The sequence below is a fragment of the Staurois parvus genome, unplaced genomic scaffold, assembly GCF_062004578.1.
Source record: "Staurois parvus isolate SC_StPar_1 unplaced genomic scaffold, SC_StPar_1.0 ptg000096l, whole genome shotgun sequence".
Lineage (NCBI taxonomy): Eukaryota > Metazoa > Chordata > Amphibia > Anura > Ranidae > Staurois > Staurois parvus.
Genome location: NW_028317892.1, coordinates 1,021,261 through 1,036,206, shown reverse-complemented (window position 1 = coordinate 1,036,206; position 14,946 = coordinate 1,021,261). Strand labels below are relative to the sequence as shown.

Genomic DNA, 14,946 nt, shown 5'->3' with positions numbered 1-14,946 from the left:
TCTGCTGATCTGTCCAGTAGGTCTATTATTTTTTGACTTCCTTTAACAGGGGAAGCTGTCCAGACAAAGTGGTAGCTAGAAGGTATTATATTGCAGCTTATTTATTCTTAGATGTAATGGCTGCATTCGTTTTTCTTTTTTAGACTTTTTTCTCTTTATTTTAATCTGGTGATCTGTCCAGTACAGTCTTTCTCAACCTTTTCGAGACAGAAGAACCCCTGAGATAACTTTCAAGTCTCAGGGAGCCCCTGCTAAAAATGACTATATCTACAACTCATAATACATCAATGTGATGATCAGTGGGAAGAATGCTCCTTATACTTGTGGTTACTGGGAAGGATTACCTCCTTAAAGGTGGTTAAGATCAATGGTGTCAGTTGGGAACTTATCTGAGAGGCAGAAATTTTTCATTGCTCAATGAACCCCTAGCAACCTCTGGAGGAACACTGGTCCAGAGGGTCTGTTATTTTTTAACTTCCTTTAACAGGGCAAGCTGTCCAGACAAAGTGGCAGCTAGAAAGTAATATATTGAAGCTTATTTATTCTTAGATGTAGTGGCTGCATTATTTTTCTTTTTCTTTTTTTTTAGGCTTTTTTCCATTATTTTAATCTGGTGATCTGTCCAGTACAGTCTTTCTCAACCTTTTCGAGACAGAGGAACCCCTAAGATAACTTTCAAGTCTCAGGGAGCCCCTGCTAAAAATGACCATATCTACAACTCATGATACATCAATGTGATGATCAGTGCGAAGAATGCTCCTTATACTTGTGGTTACTGGGAAGGATTACCCCCTTAAAGATAGACTTTTTTCCTTTTATTTTAATGTGGTGATCTGTCCGGTAGGTCTATTATTTTTTTACTTCCTTTAACAGGGCAAGCTGTCCAGACAAAGTGGCAGTTAGAAGGTAATATATTGCAGATTATTTATTCTTAGATGTAGTGGCTGCATTTGTTTAAATTGTTTTAGGCTTTTTTCCCTTTATTTTAGTCTGGTGATCTGTCCAGTAGGTCTGTTATTTTTTTACTTCCTTTGACCACTTGTCTACAGGGCACTTATACCCCCTTCCTGCCCAGGCCAATTTCCAGCTTTCAGCGCTGTCACACTTTGAATGACAATTGCGCGGTCATGCAACATTGTACCCATATGAAATTTTTATCATTTTTTTGAGACAGATAGAGCTTTATTTTGGTGGTATTTAATCACCTCTGGGAGTTTTATTTTTTCTTAAACAAACCAAAAACCACTGAAAATTTTGAAAAAAAAAACGTTTTTTCTTAGTTTTTGTTATACAATTTTGTAAATAAGTGATTTTTCTCCTTCACTGATGTGCGCTAATGAGGCTGCAGTGATGGACACTGATAGGTGGCACTGATGGGCACTGATGAGGAGGCACTGGTAGGTTGCACTGATGGGCTTTGAGAGGCATCACTGATGGGCACTGAAAGGCAGCACTCATACATGACACTGATACATGACACTAATATATGGCACTGATAGGTGGCACTGATAGGCAGCACTGACTGGCACTGATAGGCGGCACTGACTGGCACTGTTGGGCAGCACTAACTGGCACTGATAGGCGACACTGATTGACAGCACTGATAGGTGGCACTGATTGGCATTGATAGGTGGCACTGACTGGCACTGATGGGTGACATTGAAAGGCAGCTCAGATGGGCACTAATATGTGGAAATTGATGTGCACTGGTATGCTCTGATATGTGGCATTGATGTGCACTGGTATGCTCTGATATGTGGCATTGATGTGGCACTGATGGGCACTGGCACGTGGCACTGATGGGCACTGGCACTGATGAGCACTCACAGGTGGCACTTCTGGGGCCACACTGATCATCAGGGCTCACTGATCATCAGTGCCCTGATGATCAGTGTACATGTCCCCTCCGCAGAAAGCCGATTACTGGCTCTCCTCTCGTCTCAAGCTGTCAGCGTGACAGCTCGAGAGGAGAGAAATGCTGATAACCAGCATTTCCGTGTTTACATGTGATCAGCTGTGATTGGACACAGCTGATCACATGACCGAGCCGACATCTTCGGCTCTTTCCATGATCCACTGTGTCCGAGGGACACAGCGGACCGGCGATCGCAGCGCTGTGTGCTCCCTGAGCCGCGCATGCGCAGTGAGAATGGTAGGACGTCATATGACGTCCTATCTGAACGAGAGAACCACCTTGCGCCCGTCTTTGTACTATAGGGCGGGCAGAAGGTGGTTAACAGGGCAAACTGTCCAGACAAAATGGCAGTTAGAGGGTAATATATTGCAGCTTATTCATTCTCAGATGTAGTGGCTGCATTCATTTTCTTTTTTTTAGGCTTTTTTCCCTTTATTTTAATCTGGTGATCTGTCCGGTAGGTCTGTTTGTTTTTTACTTCCTTTCACAGGGCAAGCTGTCCATACAAAGTGGCAGTTGGAAGGTAATATATTGCAGCTTTTTCATTCTTATGTGTAGTGGCTGCATTTGTTTTTCTTTTTTAGTCTTTTTTCCCTTTATTTTAATCCGGTGATCTGTCCAGTAGGTCTGTTATTTTTTTTACTTCCTTTAACGGCAAACTGTCCAGAGAAAGTGGAAGTTAGAAGGTAATATATTGCAGCTTATTCATTCTTAGATGTAGTAGCTGCATTAGTTTTCTTTTTTTAGACTTTTTTTCCTTTATTTTAATCTTGTGATCTGTCCAGTAAGTTTGCTATTTTTCAACTTCCTTTAACAGAGCAAGCTGTCCAGAAAAATTGGCAGTTAGAAGGTTGATGCAAATCATTTAACACTGACGGGTGAATATAGTAGTAACTTTTATTATTTTTATTTATGTAAAACCTTTATCCAGAAGGAACAAAACTGTATGCTGTAACATCTTAAGAAATTGTTATCTAGAGTTCAGCATTAGTTTGTTAGTCAACTCCATCTAAATCTGCTAGTGCATCTAATACCCTTTTTCCAGACTGCTGTCCAAAGGTGTCTCTGTTGCTCCTCCATCTACAGTGGAGACACCCTAAGACAAGAAGTGTATTACTGGCCAGATCACCAGGTGGAATTAAAGGAAAAAAATCCTAACAAAGAAAACGAATGCAGCCATCACATTTAGGCCTCATGCACATTGGACGATTTTTGATGCTGCTGTTAGCTGAGTCTGGCTTTTTTTTTCCCTGCCTCTAAACACCTCTGCAGGTTTGCCTATGTGCCATGCGCACAATGGTGTTTGGAGGCAGAAAAAAAGAACATCACAGCCAGTGCATCCAGAAACAGCAGCATTTTGGCAGAAAAAATGGCCAATGTTCCTAAATGCATGTAAACACATCTAAACGCACAATAACTCTAGGCACGTTTAGTGCTTGAGCGTTAATTCATTTCAATGACCAGAATAAATGATTATTCTGGCCAATGAAATGAATGAATTCCCAATCGCTTGATGCACCTGAATGCATCTCCATGCACTTACAAGCATTATTTCAGCCAAAACACTGGTGCCAGGAGGAAAGGTGTCTAGGTGAGCTGGGCAAAGGCCTACAATAGGTACTGTAAGCTGCAATATGTTACAGTTTTGTTTTTGGGTTTAATACTGCTTTTAAAGCGTGGACAGCACAGTGGTTAAATGGTTGCACTTCCGCCTGGTAGTACTAGGGTCGCTGGTTCGAATCCCAGCCACGGCACCACCTGCCTGGAGTTTGCATGTTCTCCCTGTGCCTGTGTGGGTTTCCCCCAGGTACTCTGGTTTCCTCCCACACTCCAAAGACATGCTGGTAGGTTAATTGGCTCCTGTCTAAATTGTCCCTAGTATGTGTATGTATGAATGTGAGTTAGGGACCTTAGATTGTACGCCCCTTGAGGGTTAGGGACTGATGTGAATGTAATATATATGTAAAGTGCTGCATAAATTGACGGCGCTATATAAGTACCTGAAATAAATAAATAAAGTGTACACTGGGCCATGTGCCTGAAGCCAAGTGAAATGTAGGAGGATTGTAACAGATAAACATTTGCCCAAGGTTCAACCATCACGATAGAAAAGCTCCTTTCAATCTGCTTACTGTGATATGAAGGAGACAGCTAGACACATGAGCCTCATCACATTCTCACTTTCACATTGTATTGAATCATGAAAAGAGTCTTTCTGCTTGCCATCAACGTTCCTTCAGTAGGCACAAGGCCCATAAGCAATGACAACTGATTAGCATGAAAGGAAAAACGTTTTCTTTTTATTTTGTAGCATGAGCTCCTATACACTTGTGGTTGAAGGGGGGGGGGGGTAAAAAAGCGTGGTCCAGCCGCATTTATACCTTCCTTCCAATCATTTCCTCTTAAGCCTCAAAAAGACAGCAGAGGGGTGTGCATATCGCAGCTTGACCCCAATCTACTCCCCTCAAGCTGCAAAGACAACAAGTGGGCGTACATATTGAAGCGCAGCAGTAATTATCCACAGTGTCGCATTTAGCAGACAGTATCACCAACTGATTAAACTGAAGTGGCGCTGAGTTAACCCTTTGAGGACCAAGGGACGTATTTGTCCCATGTTTTTAATTGCCTCTATCATCTGATTAAGAACTTAAAATACTTTTCTTTTTTTTTTTTGGTTTGAGTCAAAATATTAGTTCTTATCAACAAATGGATCTAGCTTTTTGCCAATTATTTCATGAAATGGCTTAGTTACAGCAACTGAAGTGTACGAACTTTAAAAACAAAAAATTGATTCTTTTGGCGTTCCGTAATCTTATGGTCCTCAAAGGGTTAAGGGGTTAAAACAGGTGACGAGGAGGCGATATAGTGCCTTCTTACCATCTGTTAAACTCCCTCTGAAGAGAGATTCTGATCGGAATGTGGATAATTCTTCAGAGAGCACAGAATACATGAGCAAGGCCTAAAGGTGGGAATACACGATTAGAAAATCGTCATCCGACGACCGAGAGGCGTTCGTTCGTTGGTCGAAATCATGGCCCACATTATCCAATCTAAAAAAATCTTTCGTCGGGCAATACATAGTGTTGACGTCTTCCGTACAAGTGGAAGTGATGCAGAGTGCATGTGACCTTGTAGCCACGCTCTTCCGGCCAGAACGAGCGATATACACAATTACCAGCAATGAGTATAATATATTTTATTACATTATCTATATATATATATAGTGATACATAAAATATAATATGCAGAATTCTGGTTTCATTATCTCATTAGGCCAATCTACTTTTAACATTTGGATATTTGTTCGTGTTTACGAAGATTCCTTGGACATAAACATCCGGGTCATCTTCTGTTTCCGCTCATAAGTGATAGCGCTTGATAGATTTTTTTCGTACGACTGCCATACCACTGCATAGAAAATCGGTCGTTCGTATGCGAAATTACAACATTTTTCACTGTTGTTCAACCAAAATTTTTTTGTTCACAATATCGTTATCAGTTAAAACATCCTGCTTATCAAGAAAATCGTTCGATCAGTGGTTCCGCAAAATTTTTCGTACGATTTTCTTATCGTGTGTACCTGTGTTTTTTTTTGTGTACCTACAACCTGTGTTTTTTGTTTTTGCTATCCATCTCCCATTGGGGAGATTTCCCTTCTCTTCCTGTCCCATAGTCAAAATTGGAAGTGAGAGGAAATCCATTCAATGTGAGGCAGTCCCTGGTGTCCCCATTTAAAGATTATCCCCTCTATTACTGTTCTGGGGGCAGCTCAAAGTTTGGGATTTTCTTTTACTTTCTCTCTTTGTTATAATGGTAAACAGGACAGACAGGGAGGGTGAATCTTCCTAACAGGCACAGACAGCAATAAAAACCTGGCAAGTGTTCTAATCTCTCTCTACTTTATTCAAAACGAAAAAGAAAGTTTTGCCTTTAGTTTTAATTGAAGGACACATTAATAAAGGTTCAAATCTGATTGATTGCCTTCAATTCTGCCGACTATTTTTTTTTCAACTTTTGTTAAAGAATAATGGCGGGCATAAACACTGCAATCTGATTGAATGATTTTTCACAAAGTCAGATAATATGATCAGATCTATAAATTATCGAAACAACACATACTGTGTCATTGATCAATTTCAAGCAAAGTCGATCGATTTAATTATTCTGATCAGTCCGGACAGAAAGTCCAATGGTAGGAAAGTAGATCATTCAATGTGATCTTTCTGATCAGACAGTAGGTCTATTAATAATACAATCGTATATAAAATTGTTTTGTGCATGGCCACCATAAGCCCCTTATAACAAGTATAAAAATGCAGCTTTCAAATTATCCCATTTTATCAACACATTTTAAGCCACATACCTAATATCTAGCCACAAAGGCATAACAATTACTGTCACTGATAAAGCCCTGGTTCACATACCTGCTTTGCGGCATATCGCATGTGATTCGCACAGGAAACGCACTGCATTTCTGTGCAAATCACATGCGATTTGTGTGCAGTGCGATTGGAGCCATACCTTATGTATGGCTCTAATCGCACCACACCAAAAACATGCCGGACCCCTTTTTAGGTCCGCACTAGAATCGGATCGCATGGGTATTTACACCTATGCGATTCAATTCTGCGCATCGCACCTCGTTTTGTTGACCGCTTTCGGGGTGTTGTTAACTTAACATACACACCTGCAGTGGTTCGCATGAACGGGGTGTGATTCTGTTGCGGTGCGGAATTCACACTGAAAACGCTGTGAATTCTGGACCACATCAGTGTGAACTAGGACAAAATCACTGTTGTTCCATCCTAAACATAACACATTATTAACCCCTTTCCACGCTGCCTCCCAGCCCTTTAAGAGGTTCTAAATGCTGGGGGGAGGGCATTCCAATTATGTGACTGCTGTCATTGGCAGTCACAGCGGTCACATGATTGGAAAGCTTCCAGTCGCAAATATTCATCGGGGGCTTTCCAGTGTCCGCCGGTAACTGCACTTAGGGTGCGCATTCTGAGCACAGAAAATGTTTACATAGGGAGGTATATATGTGGCCTCTCAGTGGTAAAGCCCATGGCATAGATGCAAATGGCTTGCAGGCAGGGGCGGACTGACCATTTGGAAACTCGGGCACTGCCCGAGGGCCCGCGGTCAGTAGGGGGCCCCATGAGATGCCCCTGGTACCTTTTTCATAGGCTTTTTTGAGTTTGGGCAAGGACACAGGGGCCCCATGATCCCCTATTGCCCGGGGGCCCCATGAGTTGTCAGTCCGCCCCTGCTTGCAGGAACAGGTTAAATGTGTATAAAGGATTTCGGGTAAATCCTTTTAACTGCTTGCCTACCAGGGCATTTTTGACCTATTTTACATACATGTTAAAAATCAGCTTTTTTGCTAGAAAATGGCATATCTCTCATGCGTGGTGCAAGCCCCATTTACCAGATCTGTGTATGCATTTGCACGGGGAGATGGGAGTGCTTTTACATTTTTTTTTTCTTTTAAATTTATTGCTATTACAAGAGGTGATCAAGCTTGGGACAGTGACAGGTACTCTTTATGGAGAAATCAGGACTATATTAGACCCCTGATAACTCCTCTGCCCTTCAAAGCATCAGATCTAACACAGATCTGTTTGATCAGATGCTTCCCTGGATGTAAAAGCCAGTGAAAGACAGCATTGAAACTGACTTCCAGCTTCATTCATCACAGAGGAGATGGGGGAACAGCTGTTCCTCCATCTCCTCTGTGGGCAGCTGACTCGATTGCCTACAGTGGTCTTGGGCTCCCTAGTGGAACAATGGCAGCAGGCAGCAGCGGGAGGAGGGAAGCACTTTGCAGTGCTGTAAAAGTGATTGGGTGGCTGTAAACATCACTTTTAAAGGAAAACAAAATGCCAGCTACAGCCATGATCCTGGTACAACTGCCTGCTGCCCAGGATGTTTGCTGTAGTACTAAGTAGTATTAAATGATCCCCTTTTTAAATAAATGCAATCTATAGAAACAAATAAAACCTTTTGTCATATTTTTTTTTTTTTTCATAAACACCTGCTCACTGTCATGGCACCAGGTCCCACAGTGCTGCTTCCCCCAACTTCCAGGTTGGGGAGTACACACCCTGTGCCCTTCACAGCACAGGCTCTGGCAGCTGTGAATCTAGGGACTATTTGTTTGTATGGATGCTAGAGAATCCTTCGCACTGTGAAAATGGGGAGCAGACACAAAGGTGGCTCCATGGCTCTCTTAGGGGCCAGGGTTAGCCAAAAACAAAACCCAGGGAAGGGGCATTTGGAGAGAACAAATTAAAAGCAAACTAATGATTTGAAAGAAAAACCATCATGCAAAAGTCAAGTCTACAGCACTATATTTTTTATAGGGTTTAATATCACCGGGTAGTGTAAATGCACTGGGTTAGCCCGTCACTCCCTTTAGTACCTGTAGTTTCATAGTCAGGTTGAAAAAAGGCACAAGTCCATCAAGTTCCATCACTATAACATAAAAAAACCTGTATCAGGCTAGGTTCACACCTATGCAGGTTGTGCTTGAGCCATTTCTGCATTGCATTTTTGACACGATTTTGACGTGTTTTTGATGCATTTTGGGTTTTTTTTTACTTTTTAAAATTTTTCTTGTTGCTAGGCAGATTTAAAATGTAAAAACGCAGCAAAAACACAATACATGCTTTTCTGCATTGTAGTCTATAGAACCAAAAACACAACTTTTTGCATTCAAAAAAGTCCCTGACCCTTTCCAAAAAACGCACCAGGTGAAAACGCAGAGATGTGAACATGTCCCATAGGAAATCATGTTAAATGGACCATACTGCGTTTCTGCAAAACGCAAAACACTGCAGAAACCGCTTAGGTGTGAACCTAGGGTTAGCCATTCTCAACCAGGGTTCCTCCAGAGATTGCTAGGGGTTCCTTGAGTTGCGGTTTATTAACCTCATATCTAATGGGCAAACTGATTTTGGCAGAGGCAGAGCCAAGGATTTTTTTATCTGTCTGAGGGAAGGCTGTCATCATGAGCACCAACGAATGGACATTCTTTCCATGGTTCGCTATTGAGCTGCATGCAAAGTAGGTGAAACGCAGCCTTTTCTTGTCAAACGCTTGCCAGTAGTGATCGTAACTCATATGTGCATACTGGTGCTTTGCTGCATTTGCACCATGTTTGTTTTAGGGCACATAATCCCTTTCCCACCCAGCTCTGACATCCTTTTAACTAGGACTGCCCAATCAAGTGACCACTTTGATTGGTTGCCACAAGGGTCACATGATCAGGAGCCTTTCCTGCTATTTACTAGAGACTGGGAGCTGTCTATGACAGCTCAGTTACTGTGTTGTGAGTATGTTCTCAGCAGAGAAACCTCATCTGTGTATGGAGTCATAAGAGTGAAGTGTGGGTATTAAAGACCACCTTCTCTGTGTGCAGCACGAGGTTAAGCTTGGTTGTGTATGCAGCCACAGCAGATGCTGCTTCGTTTAACTCGTATTTAAAGGATAAGTTCACCTTTGGGAACATGTTACATGTTCCACACGTTTTTACCCTAGGTTCACACCTAAGCATTTTCTGCAGTGTTTTGCAAAAATTAAGTACAGTCAATTTAACATGATTTCCTGTGGGACAGGTTCACATTTCCGTGTTTTCATCCAGTGCGTTTTGTGGAAAGGGTCAGGGACTTTTTTGAACACAAAACATTGTGTTTTTGGTTCTATAGACATCAATGAGAATGCTGCAGAAAAGCATGTACTGTGGTTTTTATGCGTTTTTCCTGCGTTTTTGATGTGTGTTGCATTTAATATCTGCCTAGCAACAAGAAAAATAAAAAAACTGGAAAAAAATGCAAAACACATAAAAAATGCGGCAAAAACGCAATGCATAAACGCTTCAAACTCAACCTGCATAGGTGTGAACCCAGACTTGGGGTGGAACATGTAATATGTTCCTGATCCCCCTCTCCCTATCACAGAAGTACGGGGAGAAGTTCCCCATACTAGCTATCACTTTTCAAAAACAGCACAGCCCACATGGCTGCGTCATTCATTCACAGTCCTCTGTGAATGAATGGACTACAGGTCCCGACAGCCTTGTGAGCGCTGTGGTAGGTCATTGAGTCTTCCTGTCAGAAATATCGGCTTGCCTGTATGGGATGTTGGAGCAAGCAGCTACATCGACGGTCTGCAGGAGACCTGCATGGCATCAGCGATTTGCTGATCACTAGTGCAATGCTTCAGAGGCTCCTAATACAAAAACTTATAAATGCACATTTTTTACCTGCAAAAAAATTTATATTAATTATTTTTTGTGTAAAGGTGAACTTATCCTTTAAAGCTAAACTCTGGGAGAAAACAATATTTTTATGGATGTGTTGTAATAGAAACATCCAACAGATGTTATATTAGGTAAAAAAACTCTTAACAGCATGAATCCTGAGCCATTTCCAATACTGAAACTTACGGTCGCAGCTGTATTACAGTTCTCATAGTGGGTGGCTTACTGTCCACCTTGGCCACTCATAAAATGTTTTGTATTCTTTTCACAGAATACAAAGTGTTCTGTGAATGGACAAGGGGAGATGTGGATAAATGACATGATCTCCACCTCATCCACTCACAGAATGCCTTGTGAAAAAATTACAAGGAATTTTTTGAATGGCTGAAGTGGAGACTGAGAGACTCGCTATACTAAAACTGTGCATGTAGGTTTCAGCGCTGGAAGTTTGGAGTTTAAAGTGATGTACAGGATTTATGACGGTAAGGGCTTGAAAAGGGGCAAGAAAAATTTATGTATTTAATTGAACCAAGTAGTTTACACTATTACAGTGCTTTCATGTGCATTTAAGCACAGCATGCTGCATTTTTAGGCATGTAAACATACCAGAATGTATGTGAACACACAGCAAGTAAATACAACTTAGTAAAAAAACAAAACAAAAAAAGGTACCGTAATAAATAATGCCTAAAAATCCACTGCAATTGCACAACAAAGGCAATGCAAATACACCATGGACTGCAGACACATGACAAATGCATGTAAATGTGCATGCAAAACTGCACACTGAATCTGGGGATTTTGGTGTAAACAAGCCATACAACAGCCCATAAAGTAGTCATTAGCCAGCAGGTTGAATAAAAAAAGTGTTTCAATTCCCTCATGCATGGGCATGTGGGTAGCACAGTGGCTAAATGGTTAGCACTTCCGCCTGGCAGCACCAGGGTCGTTGGTTCGAATCCCAGCCACGGCACCTCCTGCCTGGAGTTTGCATGTTCTCCCTGTGGCTGTGTGGGTTTCCTCTGGGTACTCTGGTTTCTTCCCACACTCCAAAGACATGCTGGTAGGTGAATTGGATCCAGTCTAAATTGTCCCTAGTATGTGTATGTATGAATGTGAGTTAGGGACCTTAGATTGTATGCCCCTTGAGGGTCAGGGACTGATGTGAATATACAATATATATGGAAAGCGCTGCGTATATTGATGGCGCTATATAAGTACCTGGAATAAATAAACTTTAGCCTAAAGCCAGCCATACACGGGTCGAATTCAGAAAGAATTTTCTTTCGAAAATCTTTTCTAAGAATTTTTGTTCGAATCTCACACCATTAGTGAGTTACAGAAATGGCCGATTTTCGTGTGACTATTGAATTTGAGTGATCAGTCATGTTGGAAATCTTTTGAAAGACAAATGAATTTCTAATCAATGATGGGAGAATCGTGCGAGAAATGTAATTGAAAAAGAAATGAGCAGGAGCTGTGACCTGGAAAGAAAAGAACATTCTTGGCCACGAAAATTCTTTTCTGTAGCAACAGGAGGTGAAATTGAAGGCTTGTTTAATAGAATTTCGAAAACAGTGGTGGCACCATTGGATTACAAAACGCACAAAATTTCTGATTTTCTAAAGAAAATTCATTCGGAATTCAATCCATGTATGGCTTGCATAGCTATCTGTGTACTCCTCTATCCCATGTAAATTAGCTGGGTGCTTAAGCCCAGGAGTCCACTCCCTCTCCTCCACACACTACAATGAAATCCACTCTCCTAATGTGTTCCACCTTTCACAGGGCTTAAACCATAGGGATCCCTAAGGCTCAACCCTGTGATGGGTGAATCAGTGGATTAAACAGAGCTGGAGTATCATTGGTGTGCTTTTCGCTTCGTTTGATTGCAGTGCATAGAGCAGAGTGAGTGGCCTCCCCCCTTCCCCATCCTTGCAAATGTAATGCAAGCCATAAATTATACAATTTTCTTTCTTTCCACCATGGGTGGAAGGAAAGAAAATTCCTTGATTCCCCCATTAACACAGTCAGGAATCTCTCCCGCAGTGCTATTGTGGGAAGGGAGCCTTCCTTGTCTGCAGAACACAATGATTACTGCTGGTGGCTAAAGTCAGCGGCAATTATCGCATGCAAAATATCTGACAGACTACTGAAGTAGATCAATGGATTGATTTCCACACAACCAATCGACTCATAGATGGATAGCATTTTGAACTGTTCAAAATTTTTTTTTCTTTGACACATTGATACATTAGTTGGTAGAATAAGTTTTTAGAGTGGGAATACACTATATTGCCAAAAGTATTGGGCCAGCCCTCCAAATCATTGGATTCAGGTGTTCCAATCGCCTCCATGTCCACAGCTGTATAAAATCAAGAACCTAGGCATGCAGACTGCTTCTACAGACATTTGTGAAAGAATGGGTCGCTCTCAGGAGCTCAGGGAATTCAAGTGTAGTACTGTGATAGGTTGTCACCTGTGCAATAAGTCCATCCGTGAAATTTCCTTATTACTAAATATTCCACAGTCAAATGTTAGTGGTATTATAACAAAGTGGAAGCAACTGGGAACAACAGCAACTCAGCTACGAAGTGGTAGTCCATGTAAAATGACAGAGTGGGGTCAGTGCATGCACAGACCTCCAAACTTTATGTGGCCTTCAGATTAGCACAACAACAGTGCATAGAGAGCTTCATAGAATGGGTTTTCATGGCCAAGCAGCTGCATCCAAGCCTTACATTACCAAGTGCAATGCAAAGCATCAGATGCAGTGGTGTAAAGCACGCCGCCACTGGACTCCAGAGTAGTGGAGACGTGTTCTCTGGAGTGACCAATCACGCTTCTCTGTCTGGCAAATCGATATACATGTCTGGGTTTGGTGGTAGCCAGGAGAACGGTACTTGCCCGAGTGCATTGTGCCACGTGTAAAGTTTGGTGGAGGAGGGATTATGGTGTGGGGTTGGTTTTCAAAGGTTGGGCTTGGCCCTTGTTCCAGTGAAGGGAACTCTTAAGGCATCAACATACCAAGACATTTTGGGCAATTTTATACTTCCAACTTCATAGGAACAGTTTGGGGATGGCCCCTTCCTGTTCCATCATGACTGCGCACCAATGCACAAAGCACAACGCAAGGTCCATAAAGACATGGATGAGCAAGTTTGGGGTGGAGGAACTTGACTGGCCTGCACAGAGTCCTGACCTCAACCTGATAGAACACCATTGGGATGAATTAGAGCGGAGACTGTGTGCCAGGCCTTCTTGTCTGACATCAGTGCCTGACCTCACAAATACGCTTCTGGAAGAATGGTCAAACATTCCCATAGACACACTCCTAAACCTTGTGGACAGCCTTCCCAGAAGCGTTGAAGCTGTTATAGCTGCAAAGGGTGGGCCAACTAAATATTGAACCATATGGACTAAGACTGGGGTTCCATTAAAGTTCATGTTCATGTAAAGGCAGGCGTCCCAATACTTTTGGCAATATAGTGTATATTATATAGGAGAACACCAGTCTCACTTTAAGATAAGGGCTTGATACACCATTATAAGCAGGGGCCTTGCTGAACTGGCCGAGAATCGATCCATCCATAGTTGGCTTAAGGGTCTATTCACACCAGGTGTGGTAGGACTCATTGAGCAGCTATTCCAGCACAGTCCCGTCCAGGGGTGGACTGACAACTCATGGGGCCCCCGGGCAATAGGGGATCATGGGGCCCCTGTGTCCTTGCCCAAACTCAAAAAAGCCTATGAAAAAGGTACCAGGGGCATCTCATGGGGCCCCCTACTCACTGCGGGCCCTGGGGCAGTGCCTGAGTTTCCAAATGGTCAGTCCGCCCCTGGTCCCGGTCACAAGACATGGCAAAATGCCTTACCTCCCTCTGTGTTGCAGTGCTGTTCACTAAAAAAATGACAGCAGGTTGTACAGGTTGTTGCAGCGCAGTGCAAGGCAATCCATGACTTCACACCACACAATGGCTGGCTGATAGAACTTGATGAGATTTCATTGTGTGACATTTCATTAAAGTATGTTTTTTTGTTTTTTTTAAAAAGTGACCAGTGCGATGTGCTGCAAATCGGCAGTGCAGTCATCCGTCATCCCACTGCATCGCACCACAGATTGGTGACTGTGTTCTTGGTGGTGTGAATAAACCCTAAGAAACTAACCAAATGCTTTAGCAGCCAGCTATTGGACAGAAATCTTTTACTTTTTACAAAGCAATTGTCAAAATATTGTTTTCTCCTGGATTTAAACACCCTTGAATACAAGATGTAGTGTTGAAGTGCATTTACTTTAAACTGATCTGAATTTGACTTCATTGTAAACTGATCCAGAACAAATGTGCCAGAGCACAAAAGCAACACAAATATGATCCAATGCAGTTCAGCTAGGAAACTAGGGATGTGAGTACAGCTGGATGTCTGCAGCTGCAGAAGAATTGCCCGCAGACGCACTGTCATCCTTCTGTGTCTCCATAGCAACCTGGTTTACTCAGTGGTACCAACCTGATTTGTAGAAAGATTAGACGACATCATTTCCTTTTCATAGCTTCTTATTTTCTAATAAAAGGTACACCTATGAAAAAGAACATTCTGAGGCTTTATAATTAAATAGTAGCATGTCAAAAATGTAAAAATGATGAAAGGTTCGGAGGACAGGTTACTGTATTTAGTCATTTACTATACTCAGGATTTTACTCAGGACGCGCCTTCACGGCTGTCACATGATCGGGAAAGGTCCCAATCGAAAGAGCAGATCGGGACCTTT

The 14,946-nt window shown here is 42.2% G+C and overlaps 1 protein-coding gene across 1 annotated transcript in view; it reads left to right on the top strand.

The window, feature by feature from the left end:
• Positions 1 to 14,946, top strand: part of CERS1 (ceramide synthase 1) — a 91,008-nt gene that overhangs the window by 1,133 nt on the left and 74,929 nt on the right. The window lies entirely within an intron of this gene.